Genomic DNA, 20829 nt, shown 5'->3' on the forward strand with positions numbered 1-20829 from the left:
TCTGCACCTCAGCGGGATTAAAGGCATTAAAAAGACAGTGTTGAAGAAGCGTACATTGATATTATAAAGAAACATGCACAAGAATGCCACATCAATTAGATACCATGAAGATACAACCAAGATAATGATTAGCAATGATGAGCCACGCTAACATTTTTCACAGAAACACTGGAAGAATTGCTCAAGAAACTTAAATACAGACATACAAGAGCCTGTGCTGAACAGGTTAAACGACTTTTTGCACATACACCATGTCCTGAGGCGTCAAAGTGGATAAACAGAGGGGCTGCTTCAAAGAAATTCCAATCCCCCCCCTACAACCAGATGGGATAGAAACAGGTCTACCCAGCAACCAACACAGCTGCACACACAAGAGCAAGGACAGGAGGTAACAGCAATGAAAAAAAGAATGGAGAACAAAAGGCGGGTTGGAGTATGAAAGGCAGTTTGAATGTGTAGATAAGGTATAAAAAAAGTTGTTTATGCGCTGCCGTGCATCTGATATTTTGGCTGTAATACTACATCATTTCAATAAACCATCATCTTCTATAAATTGGAGCAGTCTTCATTGTCTTTTTCCAACAGCCTCCATTTCAATCTCGGCAAGACCAGTGATACTATGTCTCAACTCTACAAAGATCAAAATAAATGGAATAGAACTATAAGTAAAAAATATATACATATCATCTTTCAGCCTTTGGAGAGCAGAGTAGCATCTTCAAAGTATCTTGGTAAAATGAATAATTTCTGTGTGTACATTGAAAGTATGTTAATAGATACATGATGAGTAGAGCTTGCCATCTACTCTGAGTGGAGCACAGTCGTTTAATAAATAATTAAGACTGTAAATCTTCAGGGATAAGTGAGGAATCCCCTTCAAACTGTCATGGGGAGCGACTGCAGGGCTGGAGTCCAATAGCTGGGACAGGCTAGCAGGCAGGTAACGATGGCTTGTGGACAGGCAATGGTCAGAGGCAGGCAGGTAACGATGGTCACGAAACAGGCAGTGGTCAGGACAACAGAGGAGCAACGTAGTAACATCCAAATAGGGCCAGAACACAGCAACAATAAATGACACCATGAGGCAGCGAACTTACTGAGGGAACCTGGGCATGTTTTTGATGATCCTGAAGATTATCAGAGAAAATCAGGATATCATCCAGACAGGCAAACACAAACTGATCGGCTATGAATTAGATTGTAAGGTCCTTGGAGGTCACTCTTTGTAAAGATCTTGTCAGATCCTAACCTCTCCAGAAGTTCTGGGATTAAAGGAAGTGGGTATCTGTTTTAAATTGTGATGTTGTATTGTATGTATTGTATTGTATGTCTTTATTTATATAGCGCCATTAATGTACATAGCGCTTCACAGCAGTAATACATGTGGTAATCCAATAAATAACAGATAATATAAATAACAGATCATGGGAATAAGTGCTTTAGACATTAAGGAAGAGGAGTCCCTGCTCCGAGGAGCTTACAGTCTAATTGGTAGGTAGGGAGAACGTACAGAGACAGTAGGAGGGAGTTCTGGTAAGTGCATCTGCAGGGGGCCAAGCTTTATGTGCCATGTGTTCAGAATAGCCACAGTCCTATTCATATGCTTCTTTAAGCAAGTGTGTCTTAAGGTGGGTCTTAAAGGTGGATAGAGAGGGTGCTAGTCGGGTACTGAGGGGAAGGGCATTCCAGAGGTGAGGGGCAGTCAATGAAAAAGGTTTAAGGCGGGAGAGGGCTTTAGATACAAAGGGAGTAGAAAGAAGACATCCTTGAGAAGAACGCAAGAGTCTGGATGGTGCATAACGAGAAATTAGGGCTGAGATGTAAGGAGGGGCAGAAGAGTGTAAAGCTTTAAAAGTGAGGAGAAGAATGGAGTGTGAGATGCGGGATTTGATCGGAAGCCAGGAGAGCGATTTCATGAGGGGAGATGCTGAGACAGATCTAGGAAAGAGTAGAGTGATTCTGGCAGCAGCGTTAAGGATAGATTGTAGGGGAGACAGGTGAGAGGCAGGAAGGCCGGACAGCAGGAGGTTACAGTAATCAAGACGGGAGAGAATGAGGGCCTGAGTCAGAGTTTTAGCAGTCGAGCAACAGAGGAAAGGGCGTATCTTTGTTATATTGCGGAGGAAAAAGCGACAGGTTTTAGAAATGTTTTGAATGTGAGGGGCAAATGTGAGAGAGGAGTCGAGTGTGACCCCAAGGCAGCGTGCTTGGGCTACTGGGTGAATGATCGTAGTTCCAACAGTAATGTGGAAGGAGGTAGTAGGGCCAGGTTTGGGAGGAAGTATGAGGAGCTCTGTTTTAGCCATGTTGAGTTTAAGGCGGCGGAGGGCCATCCAGGATGATATAGCAGAGAGACATTCAGAAACTTTGGTTTGTACAGTAGGTGTAAGGTCGGGTGTTGAGAAATATATTTGTGTGTCGTCAGCATAGAGGTGATAATTAAACCCAAAAGATGTTATTAGGTCACCTAGAGAGAGAATACAGAGAAAAGAAAAGAGGTCCCAGGACAGAGCCCTGGGGTACCCCCACAGAGAGATCAATAGAGGAGGAGGAGGTATTAGCAGAAGAGACACTGAAAGTACGATGGGAGAGGTAGGATGAGATCCAGGATAGAGCTTTGTTCCGAATGCCAAGAGTATGGAGAATGTGAAGGAGAAGAGGGTGGTCCACGGTGTCAAATGCTGCAGAGAGGTCGAGTAATATGAGCAGAGTGTAATGACCTCTGTCTTTGTTGTTCAGGTCATTGAAGTCAATGCAAGGGCATCAAGAATCGTCTTTTTTCCCAACAACGAAGAGAGCAGTAGGGGAAGTAGAGGGTCAGTTAAAGCCTTTAGAGAGGTTCTCTTGTATGAATTCTCACAGAACTTATAGTTCAGGTTCAAAAAGGGACTACATTCTCCCAAATGGAATAGCAGCACCTGTTAGCAATTCAATTGGACAGTCATATGGTTGGTGTGGAGGAAGCTTATCTGTATTTCTTTTGTCACACACGTCCAGAAATTATTGATATTCGGTGGTAGCGCACCAGAATGGGTGTAAGAAATTCCATACATTGCTACCCAATCAGGTAGACTGCTTGAGAGCAGGCAACAAGGTTTACAATGTTCTAAGGGAAAAGTAACAGTTCTGGTTTTCCAATTAATTTAGGGGTTATGAACTAGAATAACTGGAAACTGAGGTGAAAGAATAAGGTTGAAAGAAATCTCTTCTTGATGACCAGGCTCCACGATGAGCATTGGATTATGAGTTTCAGGGTTAACAGGACCAGAACTTTGTGGAGAACCGTCGACTACGTCCATCACCACAGGAGAGTCTTTATGTATGGATGAAATCAAGTTATCTTTGGCAAATTCAAGATCCATGAAATTTCCAACTGTACCTGAGTCAATCATAGCAATAGTAGGGATGTAGCGAGTACATTCCTTAAGAATAGTCAAAAGAAAGTGGGGATGGCTGATAGGTACGTTACTATTCTTTTGAGTGGTGAAAAATACGGGGTGTGGCAGAAACTGTAGCTGTTCAGCATGAACGGCATTCGATCTTTGTGGAACTTGAGTGGACGAAGACACCTCCTAGGCGTACTAGGGCAACTGGCATCACATTGCCATGGTGACGTCACATGACCCCACGCGTCGGGGATGAGCGGTGGGGGGGGGGGGGGGGGAGGGGGCGCCGAGAGCAGGCAGGTGTGCGCAGAGGGAAAAGTGTGCGCACCCCTGCCTTACAGCATTCTTTGTGTTATTTGAAACCAGTCACCAATTCTTATAAGTTTAAAATATGTAATTCAGACTTCTACTAACTGTATATTTGCCCTGGAGAAAAGCAGATTTGATGTAGGTTGTGATGCCTAAACAGTGGATCATTTTATCCCTTTTAGAGGTGTGAAAATAATAGTTTGACACCTCTGCTATTCATCCACTTCTGATATCTTGCATATTTAATTTGCTAATTTATGTCAATCTCCTCAAGAATCCACTTGAAGCGTTCTTACAATTTATCTCCATCCCTACTCATCAGGTCTGCAACCCCGCCTTTCACCATTATCATCCAGCACACAGGACTTCCACTGCAGCAAGGGATTCTGGGAAATGACATGCAAATGAGCACACAGTGCCACCCTTTGTCTCAAGCTCACATTACATGAACAACCCTTAAGCCAATGCATGCTGCTTTAAAAACAGCTTTTAAACATAGCTTGGGATGAGATGCAAAGCCAGTAAACCCACTCACAGACAGACTGTTTCGACCTTGTGGGTCTCTTCAGTGTGAAGTTGGTTGTACTGGCTCTGCAGTGGAAGTGCTGTGTGCTGTGTGATAATGGTGAAAGGCGGGGTTGCAGACCTGTCTAAGACATGCAAAATGAGCATTGGTCGACAAATCACCAAAAAATCTACTCGCCGAACAAAAAAATCTACTCGCCACCTAGTACCACACGTGTGCTGCTTGGGCCAATAGGAGCTCGCCACAATGTTAAATCCACTCGCCCAGGGCGTGCAAATGTATAGGTTTGTCGAACACTGCAAATGAGCATACAGTAATATTTCCATTTGCTACATGCTTTACTGTGGAGGGTTTCTGTCACTTTTTTTACCCACCATAACCTTAATAATGTGTGGTGAAGACCTACTCTCAGTCTCAAAACAGCAGAGCCAGTACAACCAACCTCACACTGAAGAGACCCACAAGGTATACATACATACATACAGCCCTTGCCAAATCCGGTCGCCCGATCGCAAGGGGCGACTGGATTTTGCCCGCTGGCGATCCGTCATGTTGGGCGCCCAAGCAACGCCTGCGGTTCTCTGTCATTTCCCCTGCTCACGCCAGAAAAAAAAGAAATACACCTACCTGATTGGTCTGACGAATGTTGGCGCGCTGCCAGGATTATTTTTTGGCGCGCAGCCAGGCTCTATATGAGTTCGCGCAGTGAAGCCAGCCTTCCTTTTCGATCCTGCATGGAGCAAGTAAGTAGTGAACCATGCCTCCATTGTCTCCCATGCCCCCCCTTTCCTCCCAGGCCCCCCCTTACCTCAAATGGCTCCCTTAACTCCGATGCCCCCCCCTTATCTCCCATGCTCCCCCCCTTACATAACATTAGTAATGAGGCGTCAAATACAGGAGATATGACAAATAGGTAAACATAAGAAGGCTGTTGATCCAGGGAGACATTCCGATTGCCATTTCTTGGAGTCAGGAAGGAATTAATTTTTCCCCTTAAGAGATGACATAGGATAATGTTAATGTATATTTTGGTAGGGGTCCTATGTTTATATGTTTAAGAATATATGCTTGTTACAGGGTGAATGAACGTCACCAGCCATATACCTGGCAAACCTATGTTTAGGCATGCAATGCAGCAGTGACGAGGTTAAGTTTCAGTTGAGAAGGGCTGCTTAATTAGTCAGACCCCAGCTGCATAATGAATGTGTTTTAAAACCCCCAGGCTGTACACACATGCAGGCTAGCTGGTCAGGAGACGGGACTGAACTACTGAAGAGATTACTACTATAAGGTCTGTTTTCAAAGTACATGTATGATGAACTGTCGGTGTCCTGCATGCTGAAGAGAAGCTGCCTTGTTTTCTATGCTGAAGAGAAGCTATTTTGTTTTTGTATGCTGAAGAGAAGCTATTTTGTATTGTATGCTGAAGGGAAGCTATTTTGTTTGTGTGCTGTATGTTTTAAGGCTCAATAAATAAGCCTTATCAAGAGAACCCGCGTGTGTGGTTGCATGTACTCTGCAACAACGCTCCATTTTTGTCAGCTCAGATACAATGTGTATAGCTGTAGGAAAAAAGTATGGGAACTCTGTTTTAACACAGAGACCAGAAGTCACTTCTAATACAGTTGCTCCCTGCTGAGATGAAGCCCCAGATATCCTGTTTGACCGGAATCCTAAAATATTCAAACTGTCCTGTCAGCAACGAACGAGGTTTGTCATAGGTTAAACTTGATGTATGCATGTAATTTTCAAATCTCATCTACTATGTAACTATGTAACAAGGACTAATTGTAATAAAGTATAAATGTAATACAACAAATAATCTGTTATATCAAAAACGAATGTTATTGGTTTTTACTAGGAATTTATTCAATTTCCTTTTTTAAAAGCGGGGGTGGGGCTAGGTGGCGAGTAGATTTTTTTGGTTCAGTGAGTAGATTTTTGGGTGATTTGTCATATATATATATATCCTTCTAACTGTGCTGCCTTAGTACACGTTAAGAACTAACCAATGAGGTTTTGAAAGCTCTGTCCACTATAACTTAATCTATGAAGAATGCTAATGGTGGTCCCCTAACAGGTATCACAACCTAGATCGATGTATTATACTGTGTCATTTAAAAACAAAGTGTTTTTTAAAGTTGTGGCTTTAGTATAACAATAATTGTCATTTAACTTTATTTGGATTCAGATTGAGATAATTATAGATGTAGCAGGCTTCATTATTGTCTGTTGGTGGGATATGGTGGGATGTGCTGTGATATCTGCATCAACACTATCATTGCATCCTATAGAAACTCTCTAATATTCTGCAAATAGACATGTTGTGATTTCTGGGGGAACAATGAAGCCTGCTTTCTGTATATGATACGAATATTACATCATTAAATGGTGTATTCCCCAGTCCTCATAGACTACGCAAAGAACTGTTCAAATGACATTTTCAGCTCTCTTGGGATGGAATTATTGCTTATTCCATCAAAACTTACTCCTTAATTCAAATACCATGTCTTATTATCACAAATAAATGACCCGTGCTGAATGTGTTCGGAAGTGTAAGTGAAGTCATCTATTTTAAACCCTTCTTAAAGTCATTTGATCAATCGCAAGTGTCAGTTTTATGAGATATGGCATATAAAAGGAAATAAAACAAAGATAAACTACATTAAAAGGCAATAATTACATACACAATGACCATAAAGCCACACACAAATATTCTGTAAGACAGTGTGGTCACTTAAATATATTAGGATATCCCTAGAAATCTTCACCCAAGCTTTAAAACTATGGCTTTACTGTTAAAATAATCATTCAGAGCATGTGTCCACAAGTAAGCAATTAGGGGACAGTTTACATAGAGAAATAGCCAGCCATCATTTGTCTCCCTGCTTTCTAAATTAGGGAAACATCAGTGAGATCTGAGCTGGCATAAATGTCCATGGCAAACAGATCTACACAAAATCTAAGAACCTCTATTGATGCGGTTCTTATATGGTTCTTATATTTGATACTATGGTTCTTCGTTGTCAGGGAAGTGTTATGCCCAATTTAAATTTATGGTTGCAGAAAAAGTTACAAAATTTGAAAGCTCACATACAGTACATCTGTAGCAACTGCTCTCTAATTCCTCATAATGTTTCAGAGAACCACTGTCCCAAATTACATGCTCACCCATGTGGAGCAAAATCAGTTCAATCAGACAGTAGTGTATGGTTTTTGATATATCATTGTGCTGCTTTAAATTAGGTTTATGTCCGCAAACTTGATGAGGTTGCATCAGACCATGCCAAGCATGAGTTACCCTAGTGACTCATGCATAAATAAATCATATGTTTTCCTATATCTGAAATCCTTTGACAAAAAGGTTTTCTATGAAAAGTTTTCTCAAGCTATTATTGCCCAGTTCAGCACTCATGGCTATTACCCAATTTAAGCGCATCATTAAGCTGTCAGAATCACAGAACTGTTGGCCTCACAATGAAGAGGAAGCTGATCACGTAGTAATGAGTATTTCACTGCAACATGAAAACAAAATACACATTTCACGTATCTACAAAGGAATCACACCAATCATCCAATGAGAAAAAGACATATGTAGGTCAGTGGTTATCAACCTGGGTTCCAGAGTTCCCCGAGGAGGTAATCTCAGGTTTAACCAAAAAAGAATTTAAATTTGATGAATATCGGCATAATTTTTTTGCCCTAAATTATTTTTTCTTTTTTTAATCTCAAAACGGCTAAAAACAATTAATATTATAAAATTGTATTCTGCAATGTACAGTTGTGTGAAAATGAAAGTACGCCCTCTTTGAATTCTATGGTTTTCCCTTTCAGGACATAATAACAATCATTTGTTCCTTACCAGGTCTAAAAATTAGGTAAATCCAACCTCAGATGAACAACAACATATGCCATGCCATGCCATGATTTATTTAACAAAAATAAAGCAAAAATGGAGAAGCCATGTGTGAAAAACTAAGTACACCCTACTGCTTCCATAGGAATTAAGATACTAAGGGGCCTATGCAGAGAGCAGCGGTGGAATTAATTGGAGATGTTAATAAATAGTACCTTTTTTGGCATGATTTTATCTCCATATGCAGAAAGGTCCTAAAACTGCATTTAAAATCATGTCTGCATATGGAGAGTGTCAACCGGCGAGATGCGCGCTGGTGAAACATGTTTTAAAAAAACCGCGTTTTTTTTTTCTTCTCCCTCTGGCTGCCGAGCTCCAGCTTCCTGCCAACTTTTGTTGGCGGAGCTAATTGTTGAATTTTTCTCCATTTTAGTGGCGCGATCAGCCGCTAGATGGCGATCGCGCCTTTCTGAATACGGCACTTTTGAAACCTGGCGAGATTTAGGTTCTCGCCACCCGCGCGGCGAGATTTAAAAAAATAAATAAAAAAATGGTGCTTTTTTTTTTAACTCGCCATTACCTGCCTTTCTAAAGGTATATTTCGCCAACAAATGCCGCTAATACAGTTACCGCAGCTCTCTGCATAGGCCCCTAAGTAGCAGACAGGTGCTGCTAATCAAATGCCCTTGATTAATTGATCATCAGCAAGTGTGACCACCTCTATAAAAGCCGAAGTTTTAGCAGTTTCCTGGTCTGGAGCATTCAGGTGTATGGTTTTCCAGGAGTTCGTGAATGAAATCTTTCGTGATGTCCTTAACATGTTCGTCATTGTATATCTTGATGACATTCGCATCTATTCTAAGTCCCTCCCGGAACATATTCAGCACACTAAGTTAGTTCTCTCTCGCCTGCGCGAGAACCATCTCTATGCCAAGATGGAAAAATGTATGTTCCATCAGACCTCTACTTCGTTCTTGGGGTACATTATTTCTGATACAGTGTTCGCGATGGATCCTGATAAACATAAAGCCATCCTAGATTGTCCCCAACCCACTTCTCTCAAGGCGATTCAGCGTGTCCTTGGTTTTGCCAATTATTATTGTAAATTAATTCGTAATTTCTCCGCCACTGTGGCTCCTATTACTGCCCTCACTAAGAAAGGAGCGGATCCCTCTTCCTGGCCCCCCGAAGTATGCCTAGCCTTCGACTCTCTCAAAAAGGCTTTTGTTTCCGCCTCAATCTTACGTCATCCTGATCCTACCCTCCCTTTCACTTTGGAGGTAGATGCCTCGGATATTGGAGCAGGAGCCATACTTTCTCAAAGGCAATCTCCCCAGGATAAGTTGCACCCCTGTGGATTCTTCTCTAAGAAATTCTCGTCTGCAGAACAAAATTATTATGTTGGGAATAGAGAACTTTTAGCCATTAAACTTGCCCTACAAGAATGGAGACACCTCCTGGAGGGTACTGAAAACCCTATCTCAATTCTTATGGATCATAAAAATGTATTATACATTGAGAGTGCTCGCCGGCTTGGTTCACGTCAAGCCCGTTGGGCCCTTTTCTTCTCAAGGTTCAATTATATTATCTCATACATTCCTGGTACCAAGAACCTGAAGGCTGATGCTTTGTCCCATCAATTCGTCAGTGAAGATAAACCTGAAGATATCCCTGAGAGCATTCTTCCTCTAAGTATATCCTTTCGGCTAATTCCTTTGACATATTGGATAAGATGTTGGAGTCTCAAACGCTCATTCCTGAGGGTATGGAGGCAGCAGAGGGGTGCTTGTATGCCGCTCCACAATTCCACCAAAAGATCCTCGAGTGGGGTCACTCCTCTAAATCTGCCTGTCACCCAGGTACCATTAGAACCTCGGACCTAATCAGACGCACGTTTTGGTGGCCAAACATGTTGAAGGGCATTAAAGAATTTGTCAGTTCCTGTTCAGCCTGTGCTCAAAACAAATCCGCTCGCAAATAGCCATTTGGTCTGCTTCAGCCTGTGCTCGAAACAAATCCACTCGCAACAAGCCATTTGGTCTGCTTCACCCTTTGCCTATTCCGGATCGCTCTTGGAAACACATCTCTATGGACTTCATTGTCGAACTTCCACGCTGTAACGGAATGAATACCATCCTGGTCATTGCAGATAGTTTTTCTATCAAGCTCATTTTATACCACTTAGAGGTCTCCCTAATTCTGCCACCCTTGCAGACATCTATGTGAAGGCAATCTTCCGCATCCACGGAGTTCCAGTCTCTATTGTTTCCGATCGCGGATCACAGTCTGTTTCCAAGTTCCGGCATGCTTTCGCCCAAAGACTGGACATTTCGCTTCTATTCTCTTCCGGATACCACCCATAAACTAACGGTCAGACAGAAAGAACGAATCAATCTCTTAAACAATTCCTGAGGTGTTTCATATCCGATTCACAAGATAACTGGGTGGATCTACTCCCATGGGCTGAATTCGCTCATAATTCCCTCAGGAACAAGTCCACCCAAAAGTCGCCCTTCTTTTTAAATGATGGCTTCCACCTAGCCCGTCACCCTATCTCATCAAATCTCTTTGGAGTCCCGGCAGCAGACTCCAGGGTAAACTTTCTTCAAGACTCATGGAGGAGAATTCAAAGAAACCTTCAGGAGGCAGTCCTCAGACAGAAAGGACAGGCGGATCGCCATATGGCGCCCAAATATAGGCTGACTGACAAAGTATGGTTATCTTCAAGGAATATAAGGTTGAAGACGCCTACGATGAAACTGGCTCCACGATTCCTGGGTCCCTTCAGCATTAGGGAACAGGTCAATCCTGTGGCTTATCGCCTTCAACTGCCTCCATCGATGAAGATACCATCAGTCTCCCATGTCTCATTGTTAAAGCCTGTACTTCGAAGCTCTCGATTCCCCAACGTCTCGCCTAGGCCACCTCCGGTCATGGTTCAGGGACAGGAAGAGTTCGAGATTCAGTCAATTATGGATTCTAGACACTCCAGAGGAGGAGTCCAATTTTTAGCTCATTGGAAAGGTTTCGGACCCGAAGAACGCACATGGATACCACTTCGCCAGATCCATGCTCCGGGATTACTAAGGCGGTTCTATGCCAGGGTTCCGAATAAGCCATATAGGAATCGTCTTGAGGCCGATCCTCAAGGGGGGGTACTGTAAGGAATCGGGGAACACGTCCTTTGCGGCGTGTTCCCACCTTACCTGCTTCTGCCGCCGCCGCAGCAGCCACTGTTCCTGCCCATGCGTGCTACCCCACTCCCATTACAGAGCGCGCGCGAACCCGCTGCTCTTCTAGCTGCCGCACGGAATCTGGTCCCGCCTCCCGCACACGCAATGACATGCAACGATCCACAGCTGCGTGGCAAGTCTCTCTTCTTCGCTGTATCAGCGTCTTTCGGAAGTTCATCTTGAACGTTGATATAAAGACTTAATCCAGCAGCTGTACTTTTGATGTTGTGTTTTTGGACAAGTAGCTGACTCGTATTTTACCATCCCTGTTTATTAGGCTATGGCAGGCGGATGGGCAGGGCAGTTAGCTAGCAACAACAAAGCTTTGGTATCCGACCTTTGTTGCCGTAAGAGTTTATGTAAAAATAAACAAAATAAGGTGCAACAAATATAATTAACAAATGTGAACAAACTCAGATGCAGCCTAAACACCTGCGGTATCCCAAACCGGAAATTATACTAAACTAAACAACCAGGTGTTCGTGGCGCAAAGTGAGTGTGAATATAACAGTGCAATATAACTGTGCAGTTAAACCCTGTGAATATAAATAAACACTGATATCAATTATACTGCAACTCCATGGAACAGGATCCTCTGAAGTGGTTGCTCCTTGGAAACATCATGTAGAGAAGAAAGCACAGATGCATGCAATATGGTACATTAACATTTTATTTTCATTAGACAATCGACACAGGTCGGAAAAGGACAATTCAGAATTTCCCTGCTGGTCAAAAGCAGAGAGTGACTTGGACGCACTCCCACCCTACTCCAGGCTCAGCTCCTTGTCGTACGTGTGCTCTTCGGATCTTTCTTGGACAAACCACTGAAACAAAGCTTTATCCAACTGGCTGTCTTGAGGTTGACGCAAACGATTCCATTTCAGTCTATCATCTGTTTCTATGGACTTAGCTGCATCACAAAGTTTCTCCTCCTCCTTTTTCCATCCACGAACTATAGACTCGTTCACTCCTAGCCACCTGGGTTTGCTGGACTCCAGATTTGATTCTATCAAGCGCAACAATTTTTTTCTTGTAAAGTAAACTTCTTCCGTTTGTTTGAAGTTTCCGCCATTACTATCTGGTAGGGGTCTTCCCTATGCCCTTCCCTGGCTCTCTGACAGCAAAGTGGGTGGGAGGATCAGAATGAGAGAGATCCCCCGGAACAGAGATCTATCTAACTATCCTTGCCGAGGCAAGGGAAAAGGACCCCTAGTACAGCACTCTAAATCCAAAGTAATGGTGAATAAACTAAAATGTAACCTTTAATAAGAATATCAAATAGTGTTGGACAGACTTAAACGTACAATAAAATAAAACAGATGGACGCACAAAAACTGATACAGTACTCTGTACCCAGGATGGGTAAGTCTACCTTAAATCTATCTATATTAGAGTATCCCTATATCTGTGTGGGATGTTGGCTCGATAGAAAATGCTAACCCACTATTGTTCGTATTGTCAACACAGCCCCATCTCTTTGTGTAGAGGACTGGGCAGTGTATGTTGAACACATGTACTGGTATAGCCTATATCTTATGCCACAGTAGTATCCTCTCAGGTATGAAAATGTCTGCTTTGATGACAGTGTATAATTATTATAGTAGTACTTTTAGTGGGATACCACAGATGCAGTGATGTTCTGTGCTGTCAACTATTGCAAACAAACAACAGATGAGATATCGCTCAATTCCCTTTAACACAAAGTAAACACAAGCACCAGGTGCATAGGGAAAAATGATTAGAAAGCAAACAAGGCAGTAACCGAGGTCACATAAGTCCCTTTTTAGCACGCACTCATGGTGCAACAATAATTAATATAGGGATGTGAATATCCACAGAGAAGACTCAAGTATACCACTCAACCACACATAAGGGGCTAACAACGGTAACAGGACGTCTGACCTGCTAAAAACAGAAAATAATACATCTTTAATGGTATAATCAATAACGCCGAAACAACAAGTGACCGTATGTATAAGTGAATTAAAAATAGAATTAAAAATAAATCCCCAAATGTGAAGAGTGCTAAGGAGAAACCTGGTAGAGGGGACAGTAACAGTAATACGGCAAACACTAGTACAATGTTAATGCCAGTGCCAAACACACAGTGATCCCTCGAATATAACTACCAGGTGACCTAATTGTCTAATGTAAAGCCTCACGTGTTAAGGTAAATACATAACACAAGCTCGGAGTACACACAGGTATATATCCCTCTTAAAGCGTGACTGCAGGGTAAATACACTTATCATACAGCAATGTATTGCATGCATGTAAAATCAGCACACTCATGCGTACAAGTGAGAGAGCAGCCACGACACAGTCAGCACAACAGCTATCAACGCGCAGCTGTAAGAGAAATGCAAGGTATACAACCGTGTCCCATGCCGGGGCTGAAACGCTTAAACTCTCCTAGAACCGTCCCGTTTGCGGACGCCACAAACGTGGGGTGCAGTGACATCAGAGGGAATCAGGGGCAGGTGGCATCGGAAAACAGCATGGTAGGAAGATCTGCATGGTACTGTATATGCTGTATATATGTATATCACGTGTTCAGAAGAAACACTCCTCCCATATTAAGTTGTCTCTTTCTTTGACATACATGTTCAGGATCATGCTCCCAGTTTCTAATTGGGATGTGGTATATATTTATGTATATTCTCTTTCGATTCAGTGCTTGCAGGGCGTACTAATTGTTGTGCTGTTCATTGAGTAGTTTTAGCCGTGTAATCCTGAAATTTAAATAAAATATATATATTGTAAATAAACAAGTAGAGGTGGTCCTCGGTTTCCGACGTTTCCCTTTTCGACGAACGGCACATCCGACAATTTATAATGCATACCAATGGCCAGTTTTCCGAGGCCAAAACGCCTTATCTGACGATCATCAACTCTCTTCAACTCTTTATAATACAAACCATGGGTAGCATTTGCACCAAGGTTACATTTGAATTTACTTGCTGCTGGCATTTATGGAAGAATGAGACGATAGTGGGAGTGAAGCTTGGCAAAAAAATTCTGGGCTCCTGTATAAGACATAATTAAATGGTAGAGACAACTTTAAATACTGTACAAAGAATGAGTTTTGAAATGGCAGCAAAACATGTATTTATCAAGGAAATTCCAATTTGTGTTAATTATAATATTGGCAACATCTGCTTTTCTAAAGGAAGATCTGATCATAGGAGTCTGATACAAAGTCTACATTCATATCTGGCAGGAAATGCAGTGCAAAAACCATATATGTTAAAATAACTTCCAAAATTGCTAGCATAGTATATTTCATTTTGAAATGTTGCCACGAAAAATAAATATGCTTTCCAGAGAAGGAACAATATTAAGCCGCCTTTTCTCTCTATCAATGATGATCCAGGGCACAAACGGAATTCCAAAAAAGAATTTTAATGTATCATAGCAGCACCAAAGTAGACGTTTTGTCCTTCTATGAGGACTTTTTCAAGTGAAAAAGTGGCATGCCAGTCACTTGAAAAAGTCCTCATAGGAGGACGAAACGTCGTACTTTCTTTTTAGGAATTCCGTTTGTGCCCATGATCATCATTTTTTCTACGTAAACAGGATTCTCAGGCAGATTTCCCTGAACCAGCAGCACCGGTTGTTGCAAGTATATTATTCTATGTAATTGGTGTGCAGCTTTGTTATTCATTTTTCTCTCTATCAAACATTGTTTCTTTGAATATGCCAACAATGGCATGGTAATAATAGAATTAGTAAAGGGGACTTGGAGCAAGATGAAAAAAAAACAACTTCGTAGGTGAAGTGAGGGAAGTAGAGAAGAGCTATGTAGACCTATAAAGTATGCGAGCAGATGAGTGGGAGAGGCTACTTCAGAACTGAGGCTGGTTGGTAGATTCAGTAGGCTGAGAGGATACAGAAGTAGTGTATTGGGTGGAAAGCAAGGTCTGAGTATACATTAGTTACTATTACTAAAGATGCCAGATGTAAAATGTAGTCCTGAATTTCGAACATTTGTTATGAAATAGGTGGGTTGAGGAGCTGGCCAGATACCACTGGACTGCTTGGATGATTTAGCAGGTATAAACTTGTACTTGTATAGCTGAAATATGATAGGAAACACAGCCATTGTTAAGTTGTGATGAAGCAATCCTCTTTTAATGCCTTTATCTTTTGATACACTAGTACGGTAGGTATGTTGACTTCTAGACTTGGATGCATCATGTGAGTGTAGTGTTTTCCAAAATGCCTTCGGGAAGAAAATTAAAAAGAAGAGCCATGTGGTAAAAAGCTAATGAAGGATGGCGCTTCTACCCCCTACATCGCTCTATTGGTTTAACCCTTTACTGCCACAGTGATCTGCAGTGCGTGCAGCAATCCCCTCTGGAATCGAACAGGTTAAGCAAGATGATGAAACAGACCTCACAGTAGGCTTGCAAAGATGAATTACTAACTGTGTATGTTCTGTAAAAAAGCTATTATCAGAAACTTTTTACCAATTTTTTTTATTTAAGTCATTTGAAAACCTCTGGCAATAGTTAAATTTTGCCATAGTAAGAGTTAATTAAGCAATCAGTTGAGTCTCCAAGACCCATATTCAGATTATTTTTTATAAAATAGTGAGGTTTTTTTTCTTCTTTCTTTTCTTGGCATGTTCAGAAATGTTCAAAGGGCATCAAGAGTTGAATTTTGAATATCCTCCAGGCAGAGAATTATGGGAATTGGTGCATGTGCAGACCCCGTAAGTTGGGACTGGCTAGTTTTATCCCGTGTTCATGGAGTTTGGGAGTCTACTATGTCCCTATCATATCTGTTGTCATCATGGGTAGGGAGGAATCCTATTACAGTGCATAGATACAGAAGCTTTGGTCTTTTCCCCCTAGCGAGTTCCCTCCCATGAGAAAATACTGTAGAAAGCAGGAATACAGGGAGTGCAGAGGTAAGCGCTAACTTGTTTCTTTAAGGGTGAATTATCTGGGACACTCTGCCCACCACTTCCACTCTCTCTCATGCACTAACACTAACACCACCCTAACCCCTGTCACTAGTTTTAAATACCTGGGCTTATGGTTTGACTCCCACTTAACATTCGGAATGCACATTGATACCCTGACAACCAAGACCTATGCCAAACTAGGGGTACTTTACAGGAACAAATCCTCCCTAAGTCTCCTCGTCAGAAAGCGTATCGCGCAGCAGATGCTAATGCCAATTATTGACTATGGAGACATAGTATATGGCACGGCACCTCAAACCCACCTTAGCAAACTTGACACCCTCTACAATTCAATTTGTCGTTTTGTTCTCCAATGCAACTACAACACACACCACTGCGAAATGCTCAAAGAACTAGATTGGTCATCACTCGAGTCTAGGCGCAAAGTTCACCTTTCCTGTCTTGCCTTTAAATTCTTTATGGGCAAGCTACCCAGCTACCTGAACAAGTTCCTCACCCCTACCACATGCAGCACCTATCATCTGAGATCAGACTCCAAAAGACTGTTCATGGTCCCACGGCTCAACAAAGTATCCGGCCGCTCCTCCTCTTACCGTGCACCCCAAAACTGGAACAACCTACCAGAGACTCTCACATCCACCATCAGTTTAAGTTCTTTCAAATCTAAGGCTGTCTCACATTTTAATCTGGTCTGTAACTGTTTCATTCGCCCATAACATATATTTTCTTTAACTGTGCACGCAATGTCTTGTATATAATGTATACCTTGTTCATTTATGTAACTGTACTTGTAACCATGTATTATTTGTCTTAACTCTGTGCCCAGGACATACTTGATGTAACTCTCAATGTATTACTTCCTGGTAAAATATTTTATAAATAAATAAATAAAGCCCCCTGTCTAGAGGCGCTAGGGAGATAATCAGAGGAAGAACTTTTGCTGCTGAAGTGATTATCCCACAAAAGTCCTTGGGGCCCTGAGTCATTACCCCCCGCTCGCCACACTGCCCCTGAAAGAACTTGAGTTTGTCCGGATTCTGACCCGGAGAAAACACCCCAGTTATGGAATGGGCACCACACAAATTCTACAATAGTGTGGCCCTGTTGCAGGGTACATGCAACCACACACGCGGGTTCTCTTGATAAGGCTTATTTATTGAGCCTTAAAAACATACAGCACACAAAAACAAAATAGCTTCTCTTCAGCATACAAAAACAAAATAGCTTCTCTTCAGCAGACAAAAACAAAATAGCTTCTCTTTAGCATAGAAAACAAGGCAGCTTCTCTTCAGCATGCAGGACACAGACAGTCATCACACATGTACTTTGTAAAACAGACCTTATAGCAGTAATCTCTTCAGTATATCAGTCCTGTCTCCTGACCAGCTAGCTTGCATGTGTGTACAGCCTGGGGGTTTTAAAACACCTTGATTATGCAGCTGGGGTCAGACTAATTAAGCAGCCCTTCTCAACTGAAACTTAACCTCATCACTGATGCACTGCAAGCCTAAACATAGGTTTGCCAGGTATATGGCTGGTGACGTTCATTCACCCTGTCACATTCCTCCCCTGTTAGTGTGTGTGGCTGGGGCCACGCACGGCTGAAGCCCGATCATCCACCCCGTCTCTAGAAAAGAAGTCAGCATTTGCATTTTCTTTTCCAGGCCTGTGCTGAATCTCAAATGAGGAGGGTTGGAGGGCCATATACCACCTTGTCAATCTAGCATTGGAGTCATTCATACTATTTAACCACTTTAATGGAGCATGGTTCGTCACCAGAGTAAAATGGACTCCTGCCAGGTAATGCCTCAAAGCCTCGATTGCCCACTTTACTGCGAGGCACTCCTTCTCAATCACTGAGTAGTTTTTTTCCCTCGGGAACAATTTCCTACTCAGAAAAAGGATCGGATGTTCCACTCCCTCAAACTGTTGTGACAACACTGCCCCTAGCCCTATCTCTGATGCATCGGTTTGCACTACGAAAGGCCTGTTGAAGTCTGGGCTTCTGAGGACGGGACCCTCTGATAGACAGCTTTTTATGTCCTCAAAGGCTCTCTGACACTCCCTTGACCATACCACTTGGGTAGGGGCACACTTTTTTGTGAGGTCCGTTAATGGGGCTGCAACTTCCGAGTAGTTGGGGATGAACCGCCGGTAGTACCCTGCTAAACCCAGCAGAGAGCGTACCTGAGTTTTTGTTTGGGGGGTCGGAACTTCTTTCAGGGCAACTATCTTGTCGGCTAGTGGCCTTACTTTTCCACCTCCCACTGCATACCCTAAGTATTTGGTTTCCGCCTTACCTAAGGCACATTTCTTAGGGTTGGCTGTGAGCCCTGCCTCTCTTAGAGATTTGAGGACCGCTTTCAGCCTATTTAGATGGGCCCGCCAGTGTTTACTATAAATGACAATGTCATCTAGGTAGGCTGCGGCATAAGCCCTATGGGGCCCCCTTGAAAGAATTTGAGGAACTCTGCTTAGAAGTAGTAAGCAAACAAAAAATAATCTCCCAACTCTATAGCTACTTCTCTCTCCAGAGCAGGATCCTCAGAGCACACAGATATATAAGACAATGGGAGGTGAGGTGCTGGACAGAGATGATTTGAATTACATATTCGAATCCATAGCTACCAGCTGTATCTGCACGATAATGAAAGAACATTCACACACAGTACTGTCACGCTGGTACACATCCCCTTTAGCAATCTCCAAGTGTCGCCCGGGTTATTCTCCACTGTGGCTGAAAGGGTGCGAAGAAGAAGCGCCATTCATACATATGTGGTGGTCATGCCCTGCGGTTACTGGTCTCTGGAACATAGTGAAAAACTAATCACAACAAATCCTTAAATCTAATATTCCCTGTGATCCCTGGCTTTTTCTACTAAATAGGCCAGTACAAAGCTTAGAGAAAAGGTAAGATCGATGCTGCAGCCACTCAAAAGGGACAGGGACTCACCAGGATGATTTTAAAAGCAGGAACATTTTATTAAACTACATGAAGGGAACACTCAGGACAAACGGAAATGGGGAAACCTCCTCCCACGCGTTTCGGGCATAGACTCCTTGAGAAAGGGCAGTCTACGCCCGAAACGCGTGGGAGGCGGTTTCCCCATTTTCGTACTGTTCCTGTGATCGGCCGCGCCGCGGAGTGACGTCATCATCCCTCTCTGGACACAGGACGCCGGGAGAGAGTGAGCAGCGAGGGACAGCATTGATCGTGAGTAACTGGCTACTCCATACTGGGATACTGGGATCCCCACACACTGTGCTTCTTTGCAACTGGGCATCTTGCGCACCACAATTGCTAGCAGTGTACTGCACCGACACACTTTATTTGAGCAAATACCCAGTATGTACCTGGCAGATACCTGGAATGCGCCGCTCCTCACCTCTGACAAGCCCCGTTGCGTTTGCCTTCCCAGCCTGGGTTCATGCCTGGCTGACGGGCGGCTGATCTGTTAAATGATAATGATTAGGATTTAATAGGCTGCAATGCTTCGCGTGTCTACCAGATGGCATAAATTCATGAATTGTAATGCAGTATATATATATATACTGTGCAGTATTGCAGCCAGCGGGAATAAAATGCTTCAATCCCTGCTTGGGAAATAACCCAATGCACTCGGGCAGAAAACAGTCACAAACCTCAATACACCCGGGTATACCCGAATTCGTGGGACTAGCCGAGCTCGAATAAAGTGTGTCGCCAGTGTATCTCACCAACTCTCTCTCCCCTTCATTCACTCCTATACTCTTCTATCAAGACCTCATTAGCTCACAGCTATTGGCTGCTTACCTTAGAGCTACACAGACGGCATTTTTTCCTCAGTACAAAGCTTATCCCGTACAGAAAACAAACTTCTGAAACAAATTATCGTAGCTACTAGATGTGAAATGGTAGCCGTCTGGAAACAGAGAAAGTTAGAGTCTCTGCTTAATGTTAGACAAGAGCTTTGGTTTACATGCAAAATGGAGAAGATGACCAGTTATCTGAATTACACTTGTTCCAAAGGGTATGGCAACCTTGGCTGGACTTTGCGGGAATTGCGGGCTTGAACTACAACATAGTTCCCTTCTGACCCCAGGGGGACTCACTCCAACATCCCCTATGTAATCATTGGAATAGAAGTGCTGGGTTAGCAACATTTTGTAAATCTGATAATTATCTACAGTACCAAAGGCATTCCTTGCAAGTTGTTATATACATTATTGGACTAACATAAATGTAATACAGTTTGAAGCCTTCTAGTCAATTAGTAACATTTAAAGCAGTAAACAAAACTCTCTTTCTATTACACTCTCATAGATTATTGTAATGTTAACAATGTCAGATCCATGTGGCCTCAAAAGCTATAACTCAACAATATTGGGAAATGTACTGCAATGCTGGACAAACAGATTAAATTCTTATCTACCCACTTTATCTTACATTTTGTATTAGTACATTTACATTTTTCTCTATTTCTCATTTATTTACATACATATTGCTTTAAGATGTTATATGTTACATTACTCTCTACAGGTAAACAAAAGACGACTGCATACAAGGGATTAACCACCTCAGTGATATTTCACTGCAATTTCTTCAGTCC

At 42.6% G+C, this 20829-nt stretch overlaps 1 protein-coding gene across 4 annotated transcripts in view; it reads right to left on the minus strand.

Moving 5' to 3' along the window:
- Positions 1–20829, minus strand: part of JADE2 (jade family PHD finger 2) — a 352120-nt gene that overhangs the window by 74716 nt on the left and 256575 nt on the right. The gene's annotated exons all lie outside the window — the stretch shown is intronic.

The sequence above is a fragment of the Ascaphus truei genome, chromosome 5 (genome assembly GCF_040206685.1).
Source record: "Ascaphus truei isolate aAscTru1 chromosome 5, aAscTru1.hap1, whole genome shotgun sequence".
NCBI lineage: Eukaryota > Metazoa > Chordata > Amphibia > Anura > Ascaphidae > Ascaphus > Ascaphus truei.